The 26,986-nt window shown below is 33.9% G+C and overlaps 1 protein-coding gene across 2 annotated transcripts in view; it reads right to left on the reverse strand.

Moving 5' to 3' along the window:
* The window catches only part of RALGPS2 (Ral GEF with PH domain and SH3 binding motif 2), a 237,860-nt gene extending 211,264 nt beyond the window's left edge, over positions 1 to 26,596 (reverse strand). Inside the window, exon 1 of one of the 2 annotated variants that reach the window (XM_051998867.1) lies at positions 26,509 to 26,596. The gene's annotated coding sequence lies outside the window, so the exon portion shown is untranslated. The remainder of the gene's footprint in view (positions 1 to 26,508) is intronic. The other variant, XM_051998866.1, reaches the window with a different exon arrangement.
* Positions 26,597 to 26,986: the final 390 nt, after the last annotated feature.

Raw genomic sequence — 26,986 nt, forward strand, 5'->3', positions numbered from 1 at the left:
TCTTGTAACAACCAAAACACCAAGGAATTTTACTTTATAGAACTTGGCAAAATTATAACAAAATTAATTTAGAGAAACCAAAGATTAAGAATTTCAAGGGAAATAATGGAAAAAATGGAATGAAGGACTTAGTGTTATTTGATATCAAATTATATTATGAAGCATTAGTCATCAGATTCTTTTGTATTGATGAAAAGATAGAGAAATCCATAGTCTATAAACTCTAGATAAACATAATTCAGGGGTGGCCAACTGTCGCAGTCTAGTGTTTAATAATTCCAAGAATAAACTATTAGAGGAAGAATTGTTAGAAAAAACAATTGGAAGGAAAATAGGCTTAGACTAATGGCTTACATCATGCTCTGCAGTGAACAAATGGGTGCATGACCAAATTATTAAAGGACTCAATAATCAAATTAGATAATGGAAGGTGGTATTTTCTCTTAGCAGAAAAGTAATCATAAAAAATAAAAATAATGTTCATTATGTAAAATAGTTCATAAATATGGAAGGAATGATAATTCATAAGGAGACAAGGGATAGCAATTATAAAATAAAATGGATCATTTTGATCATGTAAAATTTTTTAAGCTTTTGTACAAATATCAATGTAACTATTATAAGAAAAGTTATTGAGGAAAAAGAATGCATCAAGTATCTTAGAAAAAAGTTCAGCACTCAAACTATATCAGGAATTTACATAAATAAGCTGTTAAGAGCAGTTCACTAACAAATATATGGCCAAAGCACAGAATAGCTTTCAAAAGAAATATAAAATATGAATTATCATATGAAGAAATGTCCCAAACCAGTAATATTATTATTAATATGGCTTAAAACTATTCTGAGTTATGACTTCAAATTAACAAAGGAAGAGAAAATTAAAACATTCAATATTAGGCTCTGTGAGAAAATAGGCCAATAATTTACTGTTAATGGAACAGTAATTACTCCAACCATTCTGAGGGGGAAAAATTGGAAGTGTAAAGATTTTTAAACTGTTTCTACCCTATGATTTAGTTATCCCACTACTAGTTATATGAAACCAGTAGTTTTATTAAAAAAAAAAAAAAGTAGGTCTCACTTCTGGAATTTGTGCCTGTTTAATTGGAAATGATTGATTAAAACATTCTCCCTCCTCCTTGTATCTATCTATCAAGGAATTCATACTTTAGAAGAGGGAATCAACACATAAGAATATTTATCTATAGGGCCAATAGAAAGGAAGGGCTAGAAATTTTATAGAAGTATCAGAGGGGTGGCTGGCAAGAACCAGAGAGCCTTAGGGAGCATCAGAATGTCAAATGTCAAATAGTAGTGCCTGGGGGGCCTGGAGGCTATAAGGTAAAGGGCAAGGTCTGGTAGTCTTCCATCTTATCAAAAATATTGCAGATTATAAATACCTGATTTCACAAACAGATTGACTAGCCTTTTGCTCATTCTCCTAGACACCATGGATGAAATCTGTGTTTTTAGAATAGTGCTTAGCACATTAAGTAAGTACTTAATAAGTGGATCTTTTTTATTCATTTATTCATTGCTCATTCATAATGAAGTATTTTTGTATCATAAGGAGTAATGTATAATGAAGAAAAATGTGTATGAAGAGAACTTCACAAAGACATCTTTAAACTAATAATACCAAATTGCTCTCTATTAACAAAAAGAGAGCACTAAAAGAATTCAGATAGAATATAATGGCCAATATTAATACTGGTGGATGATATTGGAACACACTTCTTTCGTTTTTCTGTAGAAGATGGTAGATGGCATGTAAAATGTTACATACTTGATCAGGAATGAGTATACTGGATAGTTTTGTCCACTGTTGGTTTTTTCTGTTTTGTTCTTGTAAGAGAATAATGATAAGGAGATTTTTGGGGAAGTAAAGACCAAAGACTTTCCTTGCTGTTTCCTGAGATTCTGAGAATAATAAAGGAACATAGGACGATGAAAGGTATATGGCTATGTTTTTCTAGTTCTCTTAACATATTACTGGCCCATCTTCTTTTCCCCTATCCATTTCTTTGGTGACAATTCACTTTCTGATTCTCATTTATTTCTCTGTGTCTCATATGATGGAGCCTATACATCATAAAATCAACAAATATTTAAATACCTAAGTATCTAAGTATCCACTAGATTGGGGAGTATGTATCAGGAAGAAGGATGTAAGAACACAGGAAAAGTTAAAGGAGCCTATATTATGAAGGTCTTTGAATTCCAAAGAGAGTATTTTATATTTAATCCTAGAAAGTGATAAGAAGCTGCTGGAATTTATTGAGTAGGAAAATCACTTCAGTGACTGAATAAAAAATGAATTAGAGGCAGCTCTAGCAGCAGGCTATTACAATAGTCCAGGTATGAAGTGATGAAAGCCTTCCTGAGAATGGCAGCTGTGTCAGAGGAGAGATGTCAGTCAAGAGATAATGCAAAGGTAAAATATACAGGCCTTGGCAATAACATTGATATAGGGGGTGAGAAATAATGAGGAATCCAGGATGACTCCTAGGTAGTAAGCCCACAGGACTAGAATAGTACTACCCTGTACAGTAACAGGGAAGGTAGGAGGAACTTAGGGGAAAGGAAATGGGTTCCACTTTGAACATCTTTAATTTAAGATGTTTATAGACATCCATTTCACGATGTCTGAAAGGCAGTTAGAGAATGTGACATTAGAGGTCCAGAGAGCATGGGACAAAAAAAGTAAATCTGAGAACCATCAGCACAAAGATGTTAATTAAATCCATGGAGTTGGTGAAAATCACCAAATGTAGTAGTATAAAAAGACCAGAACTAAACCTTTCCAATTCCTTTTAGGTGTTAATTTTCAGTTCTTTTTAGACTCTACAATTCAATATCTTTTTAAAAATCATTCTATACCACCAGAACAATATTAATATTTAAATGGATAAGGTTGTTTATATTAAATTTTAAAAGAATAATACAAATAAAACAAATGTAGCCAAGAACAGAAGGAAAGCAGAAAATAGAAGATTCTCCATAAAGGTCTCCTATCTCAAATATATACAGAATTTTGTCAAATCTATAAGAATATAATTTATTTCCTAACTGATGAATGGTCAAAAGATATGTCAGTTTTCCAGTGGGAAAAAAAATCAAAACAAATTATAGTCATGAAAAAATGCTATAAATCATTACTGATTAGAGAAATACAAATTGAAATAATCTTGAGATAACATTTTACTCCAATCAGATTGGCTAACATGATTGAAGGGCAGAGTAACAAATGTTGGAGGGGATGTAGAAAAATTGTGATACAAATTCACTTAGTGAAACTGAGAACTAATCAACTATTTTGACAAATATTCTAGAATAATGCCCCCAAAATTATTAAATTGCCCATACTCTATGAGCAATACTACAATCCAAGTATATTTCCCAAGATGATTAGGAGAAAAGGAAGAAGAACCTATATGTTCTAAAACATTTATAGCAGCTCTCTTTCTGGTGGCAAAGAAGGAGAAATTGTGGGGATGCCTGTCAATTGGGGAATGGCTGAACAAGTTGTGGTATATGATTGGGTTGGAATATAACTGCTATAAGAAATGATGACTCAATGATCTTAAAAAAGCATGACTAGACTTACATGAAAAAATGACGAGTGAAATGAGCAGAACCAAGAAAACTTTGTATACAGCAGCAACAATATTGTTTTAAGAACAACTTTGAATGACTAAGTCATTAAGACAATTACAAATACCCAAATTAACTACAAAGGACATATGAAGAAAGACATTTTCTGCACCCAGAAAAAGAAATGATAAATAAAAGTACATATATAGAATATACATATATATTTGTGTGTAATGATAACTGTCTCAAGGCTGGGGAATAGGGAGGGAAGAAAAAAAGGGGAAAAAAAGGAAAGTTTTTTTTTTTTTTTAAGTAATTGTACTATGTTAAAAAAAAAAAAAGAGTGTGACAGTAAATTTGGGTTAAAAAAAAAAAAAAAAACTTGTAAGTTGTCTATCCTGCTCTCCTTCAATAAGATTATAAAGATTAAAATGTTAAAAAGAAAACAAAGTTAAAGCAAAAAGCAAAATCCTCCTAATAATATTTGTAATATTGAGTTTGTAAGATCATTATTTGTACTATTCGGTTTATAAGATTATAAAATCATAAATTAAGAGTTAGAAGGGACCTAAGAGGTAAAGATTAACCCCCTTCATTTTATGGAAGAAGAACCTAAACCATTTCATTTTGCATTCTGATCCTATTGTCCCTAAAATATTTAAAGGAATGAATTAGACATCCTATTCACAACTTGGTCATATCAGCAAAATTAATAAGCATGCAGTCACAGTTTCACCGTTGAAGGGTTAGATGAAAATGTTAAACAATACTGATAGGAAGGTTGTTGATTCAATGATATTTTCATTAACTTCTAGCCTGATTGTTACTAGGCCTTGGTGAATCATGATAATTTGTTACCCATTCTTTACCCTGGGAAATGACTCAGGAAAATTGACATAATTCTTTACCCATTCTTTACCATGGGAATGACTCAGGAAAATTGACAGTGAGGAAAAAAGTTGCTGTGCCAGTAGGAGTTTTTAAAAAAAAAAGATGTATATATGTACCCTCAGTTTTACAATGCCCGTACTCCTTCATCAAACCCAAAGACACAGTATCCTTTCAGATTCATCTTTGCTGATGCTACAGGGAAGTAGGGAGGGATACAGCACTACCTAATCTAGTCCAGAGTTGTCCTAATAATAATTGATCTCACATCTCTCTAGAAAATCCCTTTATGTACTTTCAGATCCATAACTTCCTTGCTCTAGTCATGTTTCAAATGAGACATTTATATTGTTCAATAGAAAAGGATGAATTTTCAAAAAAAAAAATTATAAAGTGCTTCTTGCATGCCAAACAATGTCATAAGACCTAGAAAATAAAAACAGAAAGCAATTCATAGTCATTCCTCAAGAAGTTTACATTCTAATAAGGGATAATAGTTCATTCAAGTCAGTGAATATACCAGGGAGGAGTGTTTGGTCAGGAAAGTCATGAGAAATTGTGAGTAGAATCACTGAGGATTGAGTGAATTTTTTTCATATCAAATGTTGACTAGATCATTGTTCCCAGAGTTATTGGGGAGTGGTTTGGCTGGGGTAGGGAATGACAGTGTGTCTCAAGTCTAGAAATGGTCAATGTATAATCAGTGGGAAAAGTCTCCTAGCTTCTCAGCTAAAAAAAAAAAAAAAAATGTATCAAAACTACTAGGATAAGAATGGGGAGAAGAAAAATCCCCAGGTATAAGTAGTATATATACACTACAGATGGGGAATAGATTCTTGCTGGAAGCCAATCTTATCCAAAATACTGAGCCAGAAATGTGATTTGGGACTATGAGATTACGATGGTATCCTGAATCATGAAGTGGCCAGTCTAAATTGGAATCAATATAAAATGAATAAGCTTGGATCTTATAATATGCCATGAAAGAATGTTCAAATGAAGAAGGAAAATATAACAAGAGTTAACAGAAGAATCATTTTGGATTACAGAAAGAAAAAAAAAATAGGACATTGCAGAGTAAGAATTTTCAGTGTTTCTCTAGCACTGGCCAAGGAAAAAATGCTCTGATTTCTAGAAAAGCAACCCTAGTTATTAAACAGAAGTTTCTCTGTAATGTGGGATGATTCATCAGGCTACCATCACTTTATAGCAATATTCCTTAAGAAAATCCAGTTCCCTTTGCTCTAACTCATATTTATTAAGCAATCTCCTAACATATGACTTGATTTCTTCAATGAACCTATACTTAGAAAGAAGTGCTTTGAGCAGATGACTAGTTCTGATGTCTGAACCATTTCTATCAACCCAAGCCACGCATTTTCATTCTGATTTGCAAATTTATCCCTTGTTAACTTGAGAAAATCACCTCTAATGGAACTGATAAAATTTCCTGAATTTGCAGAGCTGGATAACACAAGCCCCTAAACCTAGTAGTAACCCCACAAAAAATATCACACCTAGCCAGACTCCAGGCTTTCATTATGTTTATATTATTAGCTAATAGAGAATAGGTAAAACCAACCTCAACATTTCATTAATATTATCAATTCATTTACATCCTAGATAAAGAAAATATTTCATGATCTGAAATCACATAAAAATGATTAGATATTGAATTTTACCAATTCTCTTCTTTCAATTGGAATTCTTTTAGTTATTTTTCCCTGGCTTCCTTCAACATTCAGCTACGCCTTTTTGTTCCTTCCCCTTTCAAATACCTAACTATTCTGTATTTATCTTGTATGTACCTGGTTATTTTTATGTCTTCTCCTTTAGAATGTGAATTCTCTGAGGACATGGATTGTTTGTTTGTTTGTTGGTTTTAACTTTCTTTGTAATCCTAGGGTTCAGCATAGTTCCTGACACATAGTAAGCACTTAATAAATGCTTGTTGACTGACTTGAACCAAATTTCCCCTAAGAATTAAAGCTCTGTAATTCTTTGTTACTTTCCCTCTGTTCATTCTAGGCTACTTTGTGTCATCACTTGTGAAAATTTTCCAAAAAGGTAGCATATTCCATTCCTAGATTCTCTAATAGCTAGTATTACATTAAGAGATACAAACTTTGTAAATGGCAAAGGAGGGATACTTGAGTAAAAGGACCATTCTCAATCCTCTTTCTCCCCAATAGATATATGCAACTATTATTGATGAGAATAACTTACAGACAAGAAAATTATCCCTCCTACATATGGATAGACAGGATGAGCAAAGAAGCCATTGTTCCTCTGTGTCCTCTCACAGTACTCTCTGGCTCTCAGAGAGATTAGCCTTGGTTCTGTCTCTGGGCCACTTCATAGAGCCTTATCTCCTTGGTTCTTAGCCTCTGAAATCTCCAATTCCAATGTGCTGAATACAACCTTCATTGTTGGAATTCCCTAGTAAAGTAGACCACACCCCAACAATATCAGACTGCTCAAGTTCAACTTTCCAATCATAGCAACTCAGGAAAGTCCCAAAATTTTCCATTCTGGGCCATTTTCTGTCTGCTTGCTTCTTTCTTTCTCACAAGACAGAAAAAAATCACCCAGGACTTGAAATCAACCTCTTCCAATATATTGAAAATAAGGAGTAATCTCCGTTGGTCTAGGTTTTATTTTTCTGAATCTTTTTACATACAATTTATCTGAAATGTAGAATCATAGAATGTCAGAGATAGAAGAGACTTTAGAAATCATCTACGACACGCCTTGCATTTTATAAGTGTAGCCAAAAGACACGAAATAACATGGAAATGGTCCCATAGCTAAATAGTAGTTGAGGTAAGCCAAGAACGCAGTCTTCCTGACTTTTCATCATGCTGGGCTTGTGAAGAATGGTCCATCTATTTGAACAGAGCATTTTAGAACTGAAAGGTTCTTTAGATCAGAGCTTCTTAAACTTTTTCCAGTTGCAACCCCTTTTTGCCTGAGAAATATTTACTTTACCTTTGGCATATAAATATATAAAATGAGTATACAAATCAAACATTTACTGATAATAAATCATAACTTCACAATTTCCACATTCAGTTATATGAGCCCATATGGGTTTGCAAACCACAGTTTAAGAAGCTTTGTCTTAAACTAGGCATTGACCCACACTTAACACTATACACCAAGATAAGGTCAAAATGGGTTCATGACCTAGGCATAAAGAATGAGATTATAAATAAATTAGAGGAACATAGGATAGTTTACCTCTCATACTTGTGGAAGAGGAAGGAATTTATGACCAAAGAAGAACTAGAGATCATGATTGATCACAAAATAGAACATTTTAATTATGTCAAATTGAAAAGTTTTTGTACAAACAAAACTAATGCAGGCAAGATTAGCAGGGAAGCAACAAACTAGGAAAACAGTTTTACAGTCAAAGGTTCTGATAAAGGCCTCATTTCCAAAATATACAGAGAATTGATTCTAATTTATAAGAAATCAAACCATTCTCCAATAGATAAATGGTCAAAGGATATAAACAGACAATTCTCAGACAAAGACATTGAAACTATTTCTAGCCATATGAAAAGATGCTCCAAGTCATTATTAATCGAGAAATGCAAATTAAGACAACTCTGAGATACCACTACACACTTGTCAGATTGACTAAGATGACAGGAAAAAATAATGATGAATGTTGGAGGGGATGTGGGAAAACAGGGACACTGATACATTATTGGTGGAATTGTGAACACATCCAGCCATTCTAGAACAATTTGGAACTGTGCTCAAAAAGTTATCAAACTTTGCATACATACCATTTGATCCAGCAGTGTTTCTACTGGGCTTATATCCCAAAGAGATTTTAAAGAAGGGAAACGGACCTGTATGTGCAAGAATATTTGTGGCAGCCCTCTTTGTAGTGGTCAGAAAATGGAAACTGAGTGGATGCCCATCAATTGGAGAATGGCTGAATAAATTGTGGTCTATGAATGTTATGGAATATTATTGTTTGGTAAGAATGAGCAGGATCAGGAGATCATTATATACTTTATATACATTATATACTTATCATTATATACATTATATACTTCAACAACAATACTGTATGATGATCAATTCTGATGGACGTGGCCATCTTCAACAATGAGATGAACCAAATCAGTTCCAATAGAGTAGTAATGAATTGAACCAGCTACACCCAGAGAAAGAACTCTGGGAGATGACTATGAACCACTAGAATTCCCAATCCCTCTATTTTTTTCTGCCTGCGTTTTTGATTTTCTTCACAGACTAATTGTACACTATTTCAAAGTCTGATTCTTTTTGTACAGTAAAATAACTGTATGGACATGTATACATATCTTGTATTTAACTTATACTCTTAACATATTTAACATGTATTGGTCAACCTGCCATCTGGGAGAGGGAGTGGCAGGAAGGAGAGGAAAAGTTGGAACAAAAGGTTTTGCAATTGTCAATGCTGAAAAATTACCCATGCATATATCTTGTAAATAAAAAGCTATTAAAAAAAAAAAAAAAAAGCTTTGTCTTAGAGGTTTTTTAGTCCAACCTGACCAGGGCTATGTTAATTTCTGTGTCATAGGGAGTTATTGCCAGAAGAAATTTGGAAAGTGAACAAACATGGACCTTAAACAAGGAAAACAAGTATCTGATAGCTTTCTTAATGAGGTGATCTAAAAAGGGCTTTAGAAATATAATTGATTCATTAACTCTTAGAGAGTAGAAGTATGATTAATGTGGTTGATAGAAGTGTTAACTATTAAAACATTTCCTTATTGGCTCCTTTAATAGCTATGTGTATAATTGGCAGAGAATCATTCAGCTGTTTTGTTTTAATAAGGGCTCCTAAGACTCCCAAGGCAAAAAACAAGGAGCAAAGCCATTTAGAAAACTCAGCAGCTGTGACAGGATATATCAGCTGTCATTTACAAAATAATAAACTGATGGTCACTCTATTTGTCCTACTCTCTAGGTTTTAGTTTCCTTAATTTCAATCTGCCTCAGTTTCCTTATCTGTAAAATGGGAGGAATAATAGCACCTACCTCATTGGAGTTGTTTTGAGTCAAATGAAATAATAGCTACAAAGTACTTTACAAATCTTAAAGCACCATATAAATATTATTATTATTATTATCATTATTCACTAGAAGAGGGAAAAGATATACAATTTTATTCAGCATTTAATAACTGAATATGTTATAGAGTTCAGAAATGCTTATACTCAGGAATATTCAGAACTGAAAGGGAAATCATCTAGTGCAATATCCTCATTTTATAAATGAGGAAATGGAGCCCTCAAAAGGAGAAGCAACATGTCCAGTATCATACAGGTAATTTATATCATGAAATCCAGGACTCAAACCGAGGTCATTTGTCTCCTGATTACAGATGCAGAGATTAATGTATAGGACAATGGTCTTGGAATCAGGAAGACAGCTCAGATCCAGAGTCAAACACTTAGTATCAATGTTACCCTGCCTGGTTCCTTCATTGTAAAATGGAGGAGATAATAGTATTTATTTCTCAGAGTTGCTGCGAGAATTAAAGGAAATAATATTTGTAAGAAGCCCTTTGGCATAATGGTGTTTTCTCCATGGAAGGAAAGCTATGGCAAATCTGGACATCATATTAAAAAGAAGGGACATCATCTTGCTGACAAAGGTTGGTATGATTTAAGCTATGGTTTTTACAATAATACTACTGTATGGCTGTGAGAGTTGAACTATAAGAAAAACAGAGTGCCACAGAATTAACTCTTTTAAATTGTAGTGCTGAAGAAAACACTTGAGATTTCCTTGGATAGCAAAAAGATCAAATCAATAAATACTTAAATTAATTCAGACTATTCATTGGAAGAACATACAATGGAGTTGAAGTTTTAAATACTTTGGCCACTTAATGAGAAGACAGGACTCATTAGAAAAGACCCTGATGTTGGGAAAGACGGAAGGCAAAACGAGAAGAGAATGGCAGAGAATGAGATGGATAGATATTGTCATGAAACAAATGAACATGAATTTGAACAGATTTTGAAAAATAATGGAGGATAGAAGGGCCTGGAATACTATAATCCATGAGGTTAATAATTAGACACTACTGAATGACTAACAAAACATAAATGTTATTCTCTCCTTTTTCCTTCCCCTGATATGGTAAAGTTTGTAATAGTACCATCATTGCCTCTGTTTCTTTTCATTGACAATGCTATCAATTTAAGATTATTTCTTTGCATTATGAATGGTATCTACAACTAGCATTTGCTAATCTGGATGTATAGGATATATAAATAAAATTATTTCTACTACATAAGGAAGCTTGATAGGAAATATAGTGGACCGGACATTGATTTCCCCTTTCAAACCCTCCCCCATCCTATTCCACTGTGGTGGAGGAATCTGATCCCCTCTAATTCAGCCAGACTAACAGCTGTTGAACAGTTGGACACAACTGTCATCCCCTGAAATCTTGGACTCATTGAAATTAATGATCCTTAAGAATAGTTGGCAATCAAAATACTAATTATTTCATAGAACTAGGTAAAATTCATGTGGAAAAAGAGATGGACAAGAACTGTGAAAAATAAAAAAGGGATACAAGTAATACTAAGATACAAAATATACTTAAAGTCTGATATGGGAAAGAAATAAAGAATAGAGAATGGAGAACCCAGAGACAGACATTGGCATTTCTAAAATAATAAGTTTTGACAAATAATCAAAGGGGAAAAGTGTTGATAAAATGAGGATCTTTATATGGCAAAAAAAAAAAATGATTTAGATTCATCCCTTATATCAGATTAACAGTCTACATATTTTCAAATTGGGAGTAAAATAAATATAATAAGCATATTATAGTTATGGAGAGAAGGGACTTATGTATCAAATAAATAGAAGAAACCACTGGAGGTAAAATTGATGGTTTTAATTATACAAAATTAAAAGATTGTAGGGAACAAATAGGAGCAGTTCTAAATTTAAAAGAAAAAAATAACTGGAAAAACCTTTTCAGTAAATTTATCAGATGAAAATATTCTATCCTGAATTTATAAAAACCCAGCTATATCCCTTTGACTGTGTCTATATATATAATACATATATGTTATACATGTACTGATATGATTTGTTTCCTAACTGAAAACCTGATCTTAATATTTTTGCTGATTTAAACATAACAGATCCTATATGAATAAGAAATCTAATATATGAGAACTTTTTAAAGATAACTTTCCACTTGGCAGTCAAATTACTTAATGTGAGTGCTATTATTTTAATATAGCATTCATACATTTTAATACTTGTACTTCATCTAATATTAATAAAATGCTATTTTAAACAATGTGTTGGTAATTTATTTTATATATTTTTGATAGTGTTTGGGTAATTGATTTAAGGAACCAAATTGGCTTCACTAGATTTCCCTTCATAGAATTTCTCTATATTTTGTTTATTTCCAAATGTATTTCCACCTAGAGTCATTCATTGTAACAACAAATACTGTTCTACTACCTTCTGACCATGTGAACTTGGCCAAGTCCCTTATGCTCTCAACTTGGGTTTCCTTACTTTAGAAGGGTAATTTTAGTACAGTGGGTGTTATTCCAGGGAGTGTAAATGCTGATGAACTCATGCTCAGACCTTTTCTAATCAGACATGTGCTTCAACACCTTGCTAAAAGCCATATATGAATAATGGTTCTTGGTTGGTCCTTATCTATCATGACCCCATGATTGGTATATGGAGACATCTAAAATGGTACAAGAAGTGATCCAGGAAAAGTTGCCAGTCAGTTAAGTTTAAAAGGCTGGATCAAAATGTGTGTGTGTGAAGGAATAATGGAATTTGAATGCAGATTAAAGCATGCTTTTTTACTTAATTTTTCTTATAGGTTTTTTTTGGGGGGAGGCAGTGTCTATGTTTCCTTTTGTTAACATGGCTAATATGAAAATATGACTACACATATATTATCTAAAAGTTCTTGTCTTCTCAAGGATAGAGGTAGAGAGAGAAGTAGAGAGATAATTTTGAACTCAAAATTTTAAGAAACAAATGTTAAAATTATTTTTACATGTGGTAGAGAAAAAATAAATTAATAAAAAAGAAAAAAAATTGTAACTCAAGAACATGCTCTTTCCTAATGTCTCCCAACTACTACTATTATTCCTTCCAAACTGTCATATATTTAACTACTTTGTATATACTTATTAACTTTACATTTATGTTTTATATTTATTTACATTATGTACTTGTTTCCCTATTAGAATACATTTGTTTTTTGTGAGTAGGTTGTTTCATTCCTTGTATTTTTTGTGTCTTGTGCCTAGCTGGTGCGTGGAACATAGTAAGTACTTTAATAAGTACTGGATTGATTGATTCTATAAATGTTCCTTTCCAGTTCAAGTTCATTAATTCAATTCAACAATAGCAGCAGCTAACATTTATAAAGTAATTTAAGGTTAAAAGCATTTTATAATTATTATCTCAGAAAAACACTTATTAAGCATCTATTAGTACTAGGCACTGTTCTAGACATTGAGATAGAAAGAAAAAAGACAAAAACAGGCTAGAACTTGTAATCTATTCAACTTCTTTGGCAGTTTAATAAAAGCTATAGGATCTTTCTAAGAATAGCTATTGCCTACATTCATAATCGAAGAAAAAGTGAAATTTTGTCTAGAAGTCAGTGAAAATAAAGATGTAAATTTTTTTCCAATCCAACTTCGTGGATTTCCTGAACCCTATCCATGAGCCCCTTGTTCTGTGGATCCCAGATAAAGAAACAGTGTTACTAGCAAAAAACAAGATAAAGACCAAAAGCAAAACCATCTATGTTCTCAAAAGAGCTTTCATTTCACTAGGGAGAAAAATCAACTTATCTGTACAGATAAGTGAATGTAAAATAATTTCAGGGGGAGGTTGCAAAAGATTTTGGAATCAAAGTATCTGGGCTTGAATACAGCTTCCTGCCATTCTCATGCACATCCCTCAACCTTCCCCTAAGAAAAGTTCACTTCTGGCTGGGGTACAGGGTAAGGGACAAAGAACAAACTTACACATGATAAGTAATAAATTAATATTAATAAAATAATTTAATTAGGTTGAACCAAAGTTCATTTAAAAGAGAAGCTTTCTAATAACCACCATTCTAATAATCCTAATTGTTCGAGCTGTAAGTAGACTAATTATGACAGTAGAAAGAGCTTTGGCTCTGAAGTTAAAGACCCTATATCAATACCATACTTGATGTTTAAATTCCTTATCTATATATAGCAGGGGCAGGGTGGAGTGGTAAAATAAGGTTGTTCTGACAACTTTTACTCCATCTTCTTAATTGCCTGGATGGGTTTCCCCCATTCTATTATAAACATTCTATCTCTGTTCTGGAAGAACAAAATAATATTATTCTTTAATTCTCTCTCTCTCTCTCTCTCTCTCTCTCTCTCTCTCTCTCTCTCTCTCTCTCTCTCTCTCTCTCTTTCCCTTCTCTTTCTTTTTTCTCGTGTGTATGTGTCTCCCTCCCTCTCTCTCTCCTTCTTTCTCTTTCTCTGTGTATGTGTGTCTCTGTCTCTGTCTCTCTGTCTCTCTGTTTCTCTCTCTCCCCCTTCCTTCCTCCCTTCTTCATTATCTTCCTTCTCCCACATGCATATACCTATATACCAATATATGTGTCCATATACATAGATAGATACACATATGTATATTTATATTTCAAATCTGAGCATCCAGCAAGAGACATTCTGATAAAACATCTTTGTTTCAAATCTCCTCTCCTGAGATAATTTCTTTAATGACTTCCTCCTATACATCCAGATTAGCAAATGCTAGCTGTAATTACCATTCATAACGACAAAGAAAATATATAAAACATAAAAGAGTAAACAAATTTTAAGAAACAGATTCTCCCCAGATCCAATAGGAAAAGAAGTCTGAAGATAATCATTATCTTGCTATCTGTAATCCTGGTGGTGATGTAGCATCAGTTACATATCTTGTACCAGATTGGCTCATGTATCCCCACTCAGAGTCTTAGCTTCTTTTCCCCATGAGAGTTGCCTCTGTTATCATTATTCCATAAATCTCTTTGGAAGTTTGCCCTCTTCTAGCTCCTTTAGGAGCTCAGTTGGAATCTAGTTTCCTAAATTGCTGGCTCCTGAATATTCTGGAGAACTCAGCTCTTTATTTATTTATTTTAAAAAGCCATAAGGAATATAGCCAATCTTTCCCCAGCCAAAGATTTGACTCTTCTTCCAATTCAAGAAAAGAAAACTTCTCACCTGCTTACAGTATTGTTATTTGCTCTTTACTTGCTGCAATTATATCCTAGGGTTCCTGAGTTAGGGACTACTACTACTACTCTCTTCTGCTCTGTTAAACATTTATTCTTCCCAGAAAATCAACTGGATGCCTATTTTTTCCATAGTCCCAATTCTGAATAGCTCTGTAGTTGATAGAGCTTTTAAGCATTATCATTTCAAGTGACTTGTCCAGTATCTTGAACTAAAGATTCTCAGTAAAGTCTACATGAAACCGTTATTAATTCCAAAATAATATTTTTTTAATACAGGTCTACACTAACTGGTAGACCTGGGGATTATAATCACTGCTAAATATAGTAATAAAAACAGCTAACATTTATATAGCACTTTTAAGGTTTACAAAATACATTACATGTTATCTTATTTGATCCTTACAACAAACTGGTGAATCTCATTATACTATTATACCTTTTTACAGAAGAGGACACAGAAACTATGAAAGTTCTAAGGGTCATCGAACTACTAAATGTCTGAGGCAGGATTTGCCTCAAATTTTCCTAATTCTAACTCCAACAATCCATTCACTAATCTGCTTAGTTGCTCAAATATATGGACGAACAGTTTTAATTATCACAAGACATTACTTTTACAAAATTCCCCCAAATTTCCTGTTTGTCTTGATCCTTCCATAACAACATTAAGACACTAGGTCCAGGGCAGGCTGGGACATATCACCCTCTCTCTCACCCATTAAATGACCTCTGTTCTTTGGACCTACAGGTGCAGAATGGATTCAGTGATGGGATGGTGAAAATTCTTATGAGTCCTGGCAACATGTAAGGCACCCAAGATTTCTCCTGATATTCTGGCAAAACAGAGAATTCCCACTGGAGGTCTGGAATAAAAAAAAAATTGACTCTTTGAAGCCAGGAACTGTCTTTTGCCTTTCTTTATATTTCTGTGGTTAGTCTATTATAGAAACTTAATAAATTCTTATTGGTTATTGTATTTCCTTTCATTGATTTCTATGAAAAGTCCCTATAGCTTAGTACAACTCAGTCAAGTAAAAATCAGAATTCTGTTTCTTAATAATTGTGTCCCTGAACCTCTTTATCTGGGTGCCCTGGCTCAGGGATCCTATCATACTTTTCCTTCTTCACCTATGACCATACATTCTATCTGTCAAGTATATTTTTCCCTAGAGTACTACTACCACTAATACTTATCAACAATAGTGATAGCACTTATGAAATCCTTTATATATGTTAACTCATTGATCCTCATAGCTATCTTGCAAGGTAGTTGCTACTATTTCCCCCATTTTACATATGGGAAATTGAGTTGTGATGCACAAGGTCACAGAGCTAGAACATTTCTGAGGCAGGTTTCAAACTCAGGTCTTCCTGACTTTTAGTCCTATGTTCTAAAAATGGGTCCACTTAACTGCTTCATGTAGTTATATTTACATGCTTACTGAAATGAGTAAGATTGAAAAAAGTCAAAGGGGCATCAAAGAGAATTCTATTCAGAAATAAGACTAAATAGTCTAAAAGTTTTTAAACCAGTCGAACTAGTTAAAATTGCCCGTTTGACAAATGGGCCTCTATGACTCTCCCTGAGGCTATTACTTCCTGACCCTCTATGAGGATGGTATCCTTAGTATGCTTTCTCAGAACTGGCTCCAACAATTTGGAAACAGCCAATCATATCAGTGTGTAGATTACTGCAATATGTGTTTTAAAATTTTGTTATGAATTTGACAAACTGCATAGGAAAACAGAAAAGAGAGAATAGTATATGAAGCAATGTACTATTAATGTATAGTCTGTTTTTGTTTTTTTTTTTTTTTTTAAGAATCTAGCACAATCATAACAAAACTACTATAGGGATATTCTCAGCTCATTAATAAACATAATAGTCTATTGAAAAATTCCTACCTCCTAAAATTAAAATCTTTAACAGTGGTCCTGAATATATAAAATGCACAATTGTTAATAAAGCAATACATTTTCTTGGTTCAACAAAGCTACATAAATTTATCAGCTCCTAGTAGATACACAAAGGGAAAGAAAGACAAAGACAGAGACAGAGAAATGCAAAGACTCAAAGCTACTCCTTCTATTCCTCAATTCAGATTAACTCAGGTTGGAGGTAATCCAGGACAGGGGCTCAATTTAACAAGCATTTATTAGACCCAGCTACCTCCTCATAGCCAGAAAATTAGCCTCAGAGCTACCATTTTTCACAGTCACTAGAAGAGTTGGAAAAGTCAGAGCAATGCCTTGAGGTAACTTATCTTGTCCCTGACTGGGAAGAAAAGAGAAAGGAAGACAATTCAAGAGATAAACTCCAGAAGCCCTGCCTAATACTTCTGGTCAGAACTAGTTCATTTGCTTCCTGACACACACACACACACACACATATATTTTTATATACACACACATACTTTGTCTTCATCCCATGATCATTCAAGACACATTCTAACAGTAACCGGTTAGTTGAGGTTAGGACATGGTTTTCCCACCATTCTTATTCTCAAATAACCAGAAGCTACCATGGGATTTGCTGAGGAGAGCCCCGGTAGACATCTTATGGTTCTCCAACCTCACTTTCTCACTTGACCACTAAGTAAACAGCATACTTTTCCTCCAAGAAGAATTTCAAATGACTTAAGCCAGATCCTTACAGAACTATACAGTTCTTCTTCCCAAAGGTACATACTACTACAAATAATATTACAGTGACCCTCTCCTTTTGGTCACAAGTAGTGATGGAGAAAGCTCTTGTCCTGGATTGCTCAGATCAACAAGGGACTGACTATTTAGGACCCATGTTCTAGAAGATGTTGAATAGATATTCTCTTTGTAATGAAATTTAAGCATAAAAATAATTATAGAAACTCAGAAATCCAAAGGAAAAAGGGATTCTCGAGAGGGCCACATCAAGTCACAATTCTATTATTTCAGAAACAGACACTGAAGAGTTGAAATAGCAGAGACCTAAGGCTCCTAAAACATGGTGTCTACATATAATTATCATTCCAACGGTTAGTTGTGTTAAATACTCAGCTGTAACTGAGTATTACTTGCTAGCCTGATCTTGGTCTTCTTTGGGAAAGAACAAAATGCAATGGAACGCAAGCAAGCAAAAGAAAGAACCAAGAAAACAGCTCATTACCTCTTTCCTCTCCTCTGTTCCCTTTAATCTTTTTTCTACCCCAAACATCTTAGAAAATACAATTCAAGTAATTTGATGTTGATGAAGGATGCAAATATGTTTGCCTTACAATAAGTAAAGGATAAAAAAAAAAAAAACCTATTCTAAAAATTTGTGCTTATAATAACCCCTAAGGTCCCTTCTAGTTCTAAATCTACAATCTCAGAATGAAATCTATGTTTTCACTGACTGTCTCTTATGCCTCAGATTCTCTCCTTTATCATCTCTGCCTTCTGGCTTCCCAGATTCCAAGTTCCACCTTGTGAAAAAAGTCTTTCCTAATCCCCCTCGATGCCAGGGCCTTCCTTCTGAAATCATTTTCAATTTATTCTGTATTTAGCCTGTTGGTTGCCACATGGTCTGTGCCATCTCCCCCATTAGACTGTAATTGAGGGGCAGCTAGATGGCAGAATGGTTAGAGTAATGACCCCGTAGTCAGGAGGACCTGAGTTCAAATTTAACCTTATACACTTAACACTTCCTAACTGTGTGATCCTGGGCAAGTCACTTAACCTCAATTGCCTCAGCAAAAAAAAAAAAAAAAAAAAAAAGAATAAAATAAAATAAGAACAAAATTGTAATTGAGGACAAAGATTGAGCTTGCTTTTGTACCCCCAGATTTTGATCCTTCTTATAAAAGGAGTTAATAGACTTAGGAAAAAGAAGTAGGTGAAGTAAGTGCTTGAGCTCTAGTCCTAATTCTGGTCTTGGTTTGATACCTGACCTCAGACAAATCTCATTTAATTCAATTTAATTTAACAAGCGTTTGTAGGCATATATATGTATATAGTAAATATCACTGTGCTAAGCCCATAAAATTATAATTTAAAAATTATCTGATATTTGAAAAATTGTGCATATAGATCTCAAATTTCTAACTGTCACCACATTTGCTGACATTTATGTTGCAATTTAACTCTTATAGAACATTTTATATACATTATTTCACTTAATCCTTTAAACAAATCTTAGTATAGTATAAATTAGGTATGATTATTTTTATCTTCATTTTACTTATGAAAAAAAGTGAAATGATTTGTCACATAACCAATAAATAGCAGGACTAACACTAAAAATACTGGACTACTAGTCTTCTATTTCAAATCCTGTGCACTTTTCCCTCCTTCCTTCCTTCCTTCCTTCCTTCCTTTCTTCCTTCCTTCCTTCCTTCCTTCCTTCCTTCCTTCCTTCCTTCCTTCCTTCCTTCCTTCCTTCCTTCCTTCCTTCCTTCTTCCTTCTTTTTTCTTTCTATCTCTTTTAAAGCATATTATGGGATTTGGACCATAAAACTCTAATACTTGTAATATGCTCTCTTGAATAAGAAGTGTCTCATTCAAATCATATTTAAAGGGAGGGCTTGCCAGACAGAATTCTGAAAAGATTAGACATACAATGAGATTATAAATAATAGAATAAATTAGGATACAAGTGATCCAGACAGAATGCACTACAGGAATCCAGTGAGATTGTTGGCTAGAAAGTCAAGTAAATTTTCATAGATAGCTTTGGACTGGATTTCCTAGAAAGAAAAAGATATTCAGAGAAAGTGGGAAGAGAGTATTCAGCATTCATTAGCAGAAGCAATAAAAAGAATTTCTTTGAGAAGAGGGGAAAAGAGGAGTTGAAAGGGAATACAAATTTTACAATTTTTATAATTGGCTGAGTGCCTGCCTTAACCACTCTACCCTCAGATTTACAAAAGTTGTTATTTACTGGTTTAACCAGATGTATATCAGGAAAGTGCTATTAGGAGAAGCAAAGATGGATGGCCAGACTGAACAGAAAAAAACATTAGGTCCCATTTGCTAGATTTTGAGAAGCATTGTAAATGTATGGTATTGAGCATGTGACTAAGCAGAAAGAAATCTATAAGTAGCATCAAGTACTGTTAAGTCACATACAGGAAAATTACAATAGAGTTCTAGCATTGTATGCTGTTTAAGTAACTGAGGTCATATTATGAACCTGGGGAAGAGTTGGCTCAATGGCAAGTGTTTTTGTTTTTTGTTTTTAATCTTTATAGCTTTAAGATGGGAACAATTCATTTTCATTAATCTCTAAATGAACTTGTTCATTCTTTGAGTTTTGTGAATCAAGTGTTTGTAATGGGAATTGGTAACAATAGACAAGACCATGCTAGACAATGAATTTCCAATTGAGTTCCCAGATTATGTGAGTGGAGGCAATGAACAAGCAGAGCAAGAAATCCTCCCAAAATGTGCTTTGATTTTTTATATCAGGAGCAGACCTCTGACTCTAGAGTTATGCTTACTGACCTTCCTTGTCCAAGGCCATTCTCTATGACTGCCTTTGATTTATAGTAAAGAGAACAAGGAAACTCTCCTCAAATATCTGAACTAAATGATCCAGAATTGTTCCTATTTTCATTTACTTTGTTGAGAGAAAGAAATTATAATAGTTGGTTAGTATCTAGCTTCTTAAACTGTAGATTGCAACCTCATAAAGGGTCTAGTAACTGAATGGGAGGGGAGGTCACAAAATTTGATTAATTATCAGCAAATGTTTGATTCATATACCTATTTTATGTATCTACATACTCAAGGTCATGTAAAAATTTCTCAGGCTAAAAGAGATCACCCAGTAGAAAAAGTCTAAGAAACCCTGCAGTATCTGATGAATATTTTCTAGAGTAAGAAGTAGTAATAGGCCAAAAAAATAGTATTCCTGATTCATTCATCAACACATTATAAGAACAGTCAAAGGAAAAGTGTCTCAGGTTGAAACTATGCTAAAAAGTGACTACAAAAATGTCTGTACCTCTTGACCCAGTAATCTCATTACTGGGCATATTCTCCCAAAGTGTCAAAGACAAAAAAAGTCTTACATACTTCCAAATATTATAATAGTGCTTTTTTTTGGTAGTGAAGAAGTGGAAACAAAGCTACCCATTGACATGGTGCATGTATTTGTAATGGACTATTTCTGTACTATAATAAACAATGAATATGAAAAATTCAGAGAAGCTTAAGAAGGCATATTTATATGAACAAATGCATAACCAAGTAAACAGAAACAAGAAAGCAACATATACAATGACTGTAACAAGGTAAATGAAAAGAACAAACAACAACAAAAATTAACCTGAACTCTATTTAATTTTAACAACCAAATTTGGTCCTAGAGAAAAAATGAAAAAATTGATCTACTTTCCTTGCAGAGGAAAGAAATGATAGATGTTGGACATTGTATGAATTGTCAAATTATAGATGTATTCGTTAGTTTTACTGAGTTTTTTTCATCCTGTTTTGGGCTGGACTTGACTCAGGTCAATCCCATGGTAATTTAAGTTCAATATTAGAATAAAATAAGATACTAGTAGGTAATTAAATGGTTAACCAAAGAAGATTTAATTAGCCATGGCAGGAGAAAGGTAGTGGATAATTATAGGTATTGAGGACATCTCAAGTTGATTCAGCTGAGTCAAACTTACAGGCTTCAGTTGCCCATTGTTGTCCACTAGCCAAGCATCTGAAAGTCGATCTGTAGTTTCTCATGGTCATTTTGGAATGTAGGTGACAGGAAATGTCAATAACATGAACCTTTAGTCCCCTGGAGTCAACTAAGTCACAAGGATGGCCTCAATACTTTTGAAGAAAAAAATACAATGGGGCAGAGATCAGACCATTGCTCCCACCACATCCTTTTTCTTTATTCTAGTGTAAGGGATAGTTTAATGGCTAAAGAAGGGGAGAAGAACATATCTGGAATTAAAGATGATATAAAACAAAAAAAGGCTACAATAAAAATTATAGGACGTTTGAGAATGTCATATCTTTTCCTCAGGAAAACCTCTGAGGTGCTTTTTTTTTTAAAATTATAGCTTTTTATTGACAAAACATGCATTGGTAACCCTTAAACATTGACCCTTGTAATGTTGAACCTCTGAGTTTTATGCATAAACCTAAATAAGCCCAATTGTATAAAATTTCAGTCCTTTTTCATACTTTTTATTCTTTAAAACCACTTCAAGTAGGAAAGGGAATCATTATATAAGAAACATTCTGAATTTTTGGTGGGCTTTAATGTTTCTTCTGTGCTGTGATTATTTATCATCTACACAGAAGATCCAACAATATCCCTACCATCATTAAATATTTTTTTTATAGGAAAGTGGGCTTTTTTATTGAATGAGCCATACAACAATGAGACATTTGATTGTCTTTCCTTTGCCTTGTTTTAATATGAATATTGGAGCCCTGTGAATTTTTCATCTCCTATGGTCATGCATTTTTTCTCAGTGACAACTGCTGAAGTGATCTGTTTTTTCCAAAACTCACAAGGGATCATGACCTCCTTTACTTGGCAGGCTTCAAATTCCATAAAGTAAATTTTTTTATCTTTAAACTAAAGTTAGGCATGTTTCTCTCAGTTTTAAAATTAAATTCAACAAATATTTATTAAGTACCTACAAGGTGTTTATTACTGTATTAATCCCTGTTTAAGAAGGGAGAAAGGAGATAAATATACAAGAAATATTAGGCAGTACTCCAGGCCTGGAATACAAAATAATAAATCCAGGAAATAGTAGAATAACATGCAAAGCAATATAGCCGAAAATAAGTGCTATAGACAATCAATGCTGTGGAAATCCATTTCAATTCAATATGCCGGCATTAATAATAATAATAAACTGTCATTTTTATGGCACTTTAAATTTTGCAAAGCACTTAATAGATGCCTTGTCTCCTTTGATCCTTACAACAACATGAAATATGTGGTAGGTTTTTGGAATAGGGAGTGAGTCTGCCATTTCATTGATATAGGGATTCTGCTTAGAGGGATTCCTTCTGTCAATGCAGATGGATTCTTTGACACTTTTTGTTTTAGAGAATTGCCAGTGGCACCGAGAGATTAAATTGCTTGTCCAGGGTCCACATCCTATTTGTGTAACAGGTGGATTATAACTTGCCTTTAAAGGTACAGATATCTATATGCCTTCAATCATCCCCATAGTTATATGATTGAATATGTATTCAGCAGCGACATATTTGATTGACATTTAATACTGTGGAATCATAATACTAATCACTATTTATGTGCTACTTATAAATTGTAATCCATCTAAAAGTTAGTAAATGAGTCTTAGAGAGTTGCTTGAAACTGGCTGTATAATAGGTATTAAAGGATTTCAATCCAGATCTTTTGATTCTAGGTTTAATACTCTCTCCTCTATACTACATCGTTGTTTTTTTCCTGCCTTTTATGGACCACTTTGTAAGAATATAGCAACATCAGTCATATTTTTAAAACCCTGAATCCAATGTGTTCAGTGCAACTCAGAACCAAAACGAATTATTAAGATAATCGTAATAATAGCATTCTAGCACAATTACATCATTGCTGGAAGATACATTAGCTTAGGTATCTGGTGATTGTATCCTATAAAGAGTTTCAGCAAAAATAGACTCTTTTATTTAGTATGAAACCTGAGAAAGTACAAATGACTGAAAGTTAGAAAGCAGGACTTAGGGAAAAAGACATAGAAATCGCCAAAGTCCCTTTTATTGCTTCAGTTCAGTAAAAGAAGAAAAATAACTTTAAAGAGAATCAGAATTTTAAGTTGAATTGCATCAAATATTCAGTGATCAACATGGAGCAGTGAAAACACTGGTCCACATTAAATTTCAAAGAATGAAGATTTGTTGCAAAACCTAGTATGCCTACCTCAGTCCTCACTTTAATACTGTTTGTCACTGGGAAAGGGTGATTAATCAACCCTTATTTTCTTCTGATAGTAGTAGGTAATCCTCCAGTAAATTCCTATTTTTTATAAAGGAAAGACTAGGTTCTTAAAAGCTATGAACAGAGTGCCTCCCACACTAGAAAGGCTTTGATTATGGGCCTAGTGACAGACTATTTCTATTGACCAAAGACTTGCCTCGTCAGTTGTGAAGAAGTATGTTCTCAAAATATTGTTTCTTTAATAGTGAATTTTTTGGCAAAAACTCATGTAGATCACTCACTAAAGCTCACAAGAGTCAAAATCTGTATCAATGAAGGGAATACTAACACTAATAACTTACAGACTTTTTGAAGTATCAGAGAAGTAGACTTCAATATATTGGACTCATCCTAAAAATCCTAAAATTTCTTTATTTCTTATCTTCTATACAATAAAACAATAAGTGACTAATCCCATTCTGGTCCTTATAGTTTTAGATCTATTATCTCTATGACTACTTAATTAACATTTAAACAAATTAATTGAAACAAACTATTAAAGACCTTATTACTCTTCAGTTAAAATCATAGTACTTCCAAGAGCTGTAAGAGACATTCACATATTTAGATCCAGAAGGGATGGCAGGCATCTAATCCAACCTGGTTATTTTGTAGGTCAATAAACTGAGGCTTAGTTCTGTAAGTTAATCAATCAATAAGCACTTATTGGGTCAGACTTTAGGCTAAGCATTTGGGAATATAAGAAAAGACAAAAATAGTCCCTGCCTTCAAAGAACTCCTATTCCAATGGGAATAGACAATATGCAAACAATTTTAATAAACAAGAATGTACAGAATAAATTGAAGATAATCAACAAAAGGTAGGTACTTATATGGTTGTCTTAAGGCATGTAACAAAGCCCTATGCTCTTTTAAAAAATAACATTTATCATATATTAGATAGCATACCTTTGAATTCATTCTTATAATTGTAATATAACTTTTCATATTGCTACTACTTCTCAAAAGACCACATACAATATTTTATTTTTTAAATAAAGCTTTTTAATTTAATTTAATTTTATTATTATAGCTTTTTATTTACAAGTTATATGCATGGGTAATTTTACAGCATTGACAATTGCCAAACCTTGTGTTCCAATTTTTCCCCTTTTTCCCCCCATCCCCTCCCCTCAATGGCAGGTTGGCCAATAAATGTTAAATATGTTAAAGTATAAATTAAATACAATATAAGTATACATGTCCTAATGGTTATTTTGTAAAGCTTTTTATTTTCAAAACATATGCACAGATAATTTTACAACATTGACCCTTACATAACCTTGTGTTTCAGATTTTCTTCTCCTTCCCCCTACCTCCTTCCCTAGATGGCAAGCAATCCAATATATGTTAAACATGTTAAAATCATATCCAATATTTTAAAGCCAAGTTAGAAAGTTTAAAGGAAAAAACATTTCTTTTTTCAAGAATTTGTTTTTCTACATGTGGTTCCCATATTTGGTTTTGAAGAATCTACACATTTATCTGAGAATTATAACCTGCTCTATGCTTATTGAAGTGTGACCCTTTCCCAGGAAGGCCACTTATCTTTGATCGAAAGTCCTCCTTTTAGCCTATCACATTAGCTTAATCCATGATCTTTGTTTCTTTGCTTTCCAGATAGCATTTGCTGGCAGAGAACTACTAATTTACTGATGAGGAAGATCCTATTGTGAATAGGAGATTAAGCCCTGTGATATTATCCACGGGTAGTTTCTAAGCTACCTATCACCATAGTACCCGAGAATTCCAAGCTAAAAATGTTAAACTAGAATATTGGCAGAAAATGGAATTTTTGCTTAGAATGAAAATTAATATTTTGGAGGAGAGGATGAGAAGTAGAAAACAAAATTGGGATTGAGATTTGGAGAGCTAGTCCTTGGATTGTCCTGTTGGTTGTAGGACAAATGAGGGTTCCATTCTCACTTTGGGGTAGAATGAAAACTCTGGTAGGGCTCTGGACCATTCTCTACCTTTACCTACTTGTCCTCTTGCTATTCTCACCCTGCCAATCTTCATAGGTCACCCTGCCACCTGCCTTTTCTATTTCTGTTCTTATGGACCCCTGGGTACACTACAGATTTATTTTATCTAACCTCAGTTTGTTCCTCATAACTTTTATAATTCCCGTTTGGCTTTTAATCATCTTCTCTGCAGCAGCTGGTCTAATATTCCTTTCTTCTCCCTTGCCCTCTCTCCCAGCAGGTGACTTCACTTCCCATTTTACTGAAAAAATAGAAGATATGTGTCCTGTACTCCTCTTGTCAAAACTCTTATTCCTTTTCACCTGTAATATCTTCTCCTCCTTCACAGTCTCTGACAAAGACATCTCAACTGCCTTCTCCTTTACTCGGGTTCTGATTCCTAGTCCTTGTCTCCTATGGAAATTTGCCTTATCAATCATATTCTCTTTGCCACTCCCATCTTCAGTCTCTCCCTATTTGTTCTCTCCTTCCCTCTACTTGCTTGCATGTCTAGATCTCCCTCATCCTACAAACAAAACCCTTCACTCCCTAAATTCCATCTATTCTACTGATCACCCCTAGATCTTTCATCCCTTTCATTGCTAAGGTCCTAGAAAGATTTATCTACTCCCTTTGCCTCCATTTTCCCCTCTTGTAATCTGATTTTGAATCCCGTTACTCAAATAAATCTAGTCTCTCAAAGAAAAATACGCTAAATCCAGCGATCTTTCCTCTGTCCTCATCCTCCTTGATCCCCATGCTATGCTTGTTGGCAAACCCCACCGGATTCTAGATTTCGTCTTCCCTTGGCTTCCCTGATTCCTCTCTTCTGGTTCTCCTCCTACCTGTCTGACGGCTCCTTCTCAGTTTTTTTTGCTGGATCATCATCCACTTCCTGTCCCCTGAGTGTGAGAGTCCTCCAAAGCTCTGTCCTGGGTCTTTTTTCCCTCACTTTCTCTCTCTCTCTCTACACTCCCTCCCTTGGTGATCTCACAAAGAAAAGCGCAGGTCTTGCATCTCTTATCATTGCCACCAACATTCTAGTAGAATGTAGGCTCCTTGTACATGCAGTAACCAGCTCTCTTTTGAACTCATATCCCTAGAACCTCCCACCATGCTTGGCACAAAGTAGGGGCTTAATAAATGCAATTGGTTAATTGATTGATTAAATTGAACAACTACAATAACACAAGAAGCTGACAAAGGAGCCTGCATGGATATGAGGACTAGGAACTGGTTTGGGCTCAAGGCAGACCTACTAAGGGAGATCCAGTCTGCAGTAGTTTCCCTGAGACCCACATTTTAAACCCCTAACCTCAAAAG

The sequence above is a fragment of the Antechinus flavipes genome, chromosome 4, assembly GCF_016432865.1.
Source record: "Antechinus flavipes isolate AdamAnt ecotype Samford, QLD, Australia chromosome 4, AdamAnt_v2, whole genome shotgun sequence".
Classification (NCBI taxonomy): Eukaryota; Metazoa; Chordata; class Mammalia; order Dasyuromorphia; family Dasyuridae; genus Antechinus; species Antechinus flavipes.